The following is a 4,182-nucleotide window of genomic DNA, read 5'->3' on the forward strand; positions in this document are numbered from 1 at the left end:
AGGGGCGAATAGGGAGTGGTCGAATGGACGGCCGATATTGAATCCTACGATCGTGCACCGTTCGTTGGACAATTGAAGGCTTTAGTGATGTCGGAATTCTGTGATCTTGGGCTCGTTAGCCATTCGATTCGAGTATAAGCTCGTTAAAATCGGAGACCGTTTGGTAACTCAAATTGCGGTTTGAACCTTCCAAAAGAGCTTCGGGTCCATGATTTGGACCCATTTGGGCTCGGATTCGGTCGAATTTGCTGTCGTTGAGTTCGTATTTCCGAGACGCTCAGTTCGACTATAAGCTTGCTGAAATCGGAGTTTGGGTGCTCTCGAAATTAATTTTTGAAGTTTCCAACTAGCTTTTGCCTCGAGATTCGTGCCCGATCAAGCTAATCTTGTGATGTTGTATCAAGTATCTTACAGTAATTTTTTTGACAATTATATATGCTATATTAATTGGTTTGTGTCCAGATGATAGTAAGAAAAACTTTTATATTTTTATTGTTGTTACATCATCAAAAATTTATCATGACCGGGCACGAATCACGAGACAAAATCAATTAGGAAACTTTCGAAATTAAATTGGGATCATCCGAACTCTAAATTTAGCGAACTTAAAGTCTAACTGAACATCTCAAAAGTACAAACCCGTCGCTAAACTCTCACCTGTCACCGAACTTCTACCCGACGCCATACTTGTGTCTATCGCCAAATTTCTACCCGACGCCGGACTTCCGCCCATCATCGGACTTCTACCCGATGCTGAACTTCTGTTCATCTTCGGACTTCTACCTGACACAGAACTTTCGTCTGTTGGCAGACTTCTGTCCAACGTCGAACTTCTACCCAACGTTGGTCTTCTACCCGACATAGAACTTTCGCCCTCGATGGTTCTACCCGACGTTAGACTTCTTCCCATAGGTGGACTTCCAACCTCTGTCGCCACATAATGGTCTTTCTGGCCACTATCGCCTGCCGACTACAATCCTTCTAACATCTGTCATCAGACAATAATCCTTTTGACCTTCGAGTAGTGTACTTACATATAATCTCAGATAGGTCATACATCTATGATGGATTCTCTCAACCTCTTTTATATAGGTTAATGTCATTGAGCAGCACTCTAACATATAATCTCAGATAGGTCATACATCCTTGGTGGATTCTATAGACATCTTCCTTATAGGTTAAAGACATCAAGCAATGCTCTAACATACAATCTCGGATAGGTCATACATACTTGGTGGATTCTCTCGACCTCTTTCATATAGGTTAATGTCATCGAGCATGCTCTGACATGCAACCTCGGATAAGTCATACATTATTGATGGATTCTTTCGACCTCTGATATATAGGTTAACGTCATCGAACAGTACTCAGACATACAATCTTGAATTGGCCATATATCCTTGGTTGATTCTATCGGCTTCTTCCATATAAGATAATATCATCGAGCAGCACTCTGAAATACAACCTTGAATAAGTAATACATCCTTGGTGGATTCTTTAGATCTCTTTCATATATGTTAACATCATCGAGCAGTGCTCTAATATACAATCTCGAATAAATCATATATTCTTGATGGATTCTCTCAACCTTTTTTATATAGTTTAATGTTATCAAACAGTACTTTGGCATATAATCTCAGATAGATGCATTATTTGTGGATTCTCTCAACCTCTTATATATAGGTTAACATCATTTAGCACTGCTCTGACATACAACCTCGGTTAGGTAATACACCCTTGGTAAATTCTCTTGACCTCTTCCATAAATGTTAATGTCATCGAGTAACGCTCTGACATATAATATTGAATAAATCATATATCATTGGTGTATTCTCTCAACATTTTTCATAGAAGTTGATGTCATCGAATAATGCTCTGATAAATAACCTTTTAAAGGTCAAATATCCATTGTGGATTTCTCTTAAGTTATTAACATCATCAATTAATGCTATGAATGAACAACATTCTTTTTAGAAAGATTTCATAAGAGCAAGTGATTGTCATGATAATCAATTATTCAAATACCTTATCAGGCCAAAAAATCTCAAAAGGTATAACTTAGTAGACTTAAAAGCCTCAAAAGGCATATGATAAATTTACTCTGGAGGATAAGTTCACTTCAAGTGAGAAATAAATATTGGGCTTATACATTAATCTCATCTTCATATATAATATCGATGAAGTTACATAGATTCCACATAAGGTTCAAGTATGCATTCATTTTTATAGGAAGCTGGATTTAAAAGTACATTGGTATCATCCGTACAAGTTAATACCATCAATAACAAGCAACTTCAAAAAATTTCAAATATCATTGATGGATGATATTGACTTCTTCTCTACTACACATTAAAGCATTTCTTACAACTTCTTCTTCAAAGAAAGACATCAGACCTCCACTCAGTCGACACTTTTAGTGTGTCACTAGACTAGTGGCAGGGCACACTGCTTTAACTCCTTTTATCATGAATGTCTGATGTATATACACATATGTATGGTTTCACATTGCCTATAGCAGAATGCAACTAGCTAGACTACTATCATCATTAGCCCTTCGTCTAATGTCTGCCATCGGTTGTTTACTTCATATCAACCCTCATCAGCTTCTCGCTCAACTATATATAATAGCGACACACCCTCCAACTATCTCATTAAGCTCTCCGCCCGATCACTGTCATACACGCTTTCACTTGGTCGTTGATCATCATGAGACTTTCGCTCAAACATCATCAAAATCTAAAATCACTACTTCTCCTCCCGGGTACTATTACCGTCAGATCTTCTCAAATCACTATTACATGCAAGAGGCATTTGATCTTTATATGTCAAGGATAGTTTTCATCATGACTACTTCTACATAAAAGAGAGACACTGAAGCTCGATAAGGGATGTCACATATCTCAAATAGTCTAATACCTCTAATATAAGAAGAAGAACATGAGAGAAAAAAAAAAGAGAAAAAAATATCCTTCAACATAAAAGAAGAACACTGGAATTTTATAGGGGATGTCACCTATCTAATATAGTAGAATGCTTCTAATGTTAGAAGAAGATTAGAGGAGAAGAAAAATAAATGAGGAAAAAATTATAACTTCTATACAAGAGATGGACACTGAATTTGTATAGAGGATGTCACTTACAAAAAATAATAGAACACCTCAACTATAAGAAAGTTAGAGGGAAAAGAAAAGAGAATAATGAGTAATTTTTAGCATAATCCAAGGGATATATTTATAAGATGAAAGAGAATTTGCCTCCAAAATCATTCAAAAATTTATAAAAATGATTAAAAAAAAATTAGAAATTTTTTGGACCCACAATTGCTATTTTTAAAATTCTAAAAAAAAAAACTTTTGCGGAGCTCATCCAAAAAAAAAGAGAGAGTATTCAAAGAATAAAATTAAATAAAAAAAAGAATCCCACGTGAAATAAAATAATTTATTCTTAATTGAAGCCGGTTGGCAATGAGCAAACTGCTTGCCCCAAGTGGCACGCCTTTCTAGGCACAGTGGCAATAGGGTGGGATCTCACATACATTTATGATTTCACATAAAGTAATTAAGCTATAATTACAACTTATGAAGTTAGTTTACTATAATAATCGGAGGGAATTGGGTCCATTTCTTCCTCAAAATTCTTAAAAGAAAAAATTGAGAGAATATGCTTTTCTTTTCTGCCTCTCTCAAAGCCTCCGATTATCAAGTCTTTTTTTTTTTTTTTTGGACATTTAGGTCATTTAAGGCAAACTCACACACACAACGCATACACATAGACTCGAACCCTGGACCTCTTAGTTGGAAGCCTAAGCTCTCAACCAATAGGCCAAAAAGAGTTGCGTATAATCTAGGCATCCAATGGAAAAAAAAATTTTAGACGTGATTGCCAATTAAAAATTCTTACTGAGAATGTTTGAAAATCATAAATATTGGCAATGGAATATTTATGACAGAAGATATAATTTATTATTTTTAGATTGAATAAAGTTTAATAAGAAAAAGTTAAGATATATATATATATATATATATCAATGATTGCAAAAGATATCATTCACAATGGAATTTTGAGTTTTAAATATTCAAATTGTCATAAAAAAACAGTGCTGATCGTCTTAGTCAATCTTATCAATGGAGAAAGATTATACCGTTTAAAATATGGTTGTTAGATGTTAGTGGCTGGGGTTTA

This window comes from Dendrobium catenatum, unplaced genomic scaffold (assembly GCF_001605985.2).
Source record: "Dendrobium catenatum unplaced genomic scaffold, ASM160598v2 fragScaff_scaffold_313, whole genome shotgun sequence".
Taxonomy (NCBI): Eukaryota; Viridiplantae; Streptophyta; class Magnoliopsida; order Asparagales; family Orchidaceae; genus Dendrobium; species Dendrobium catenatum.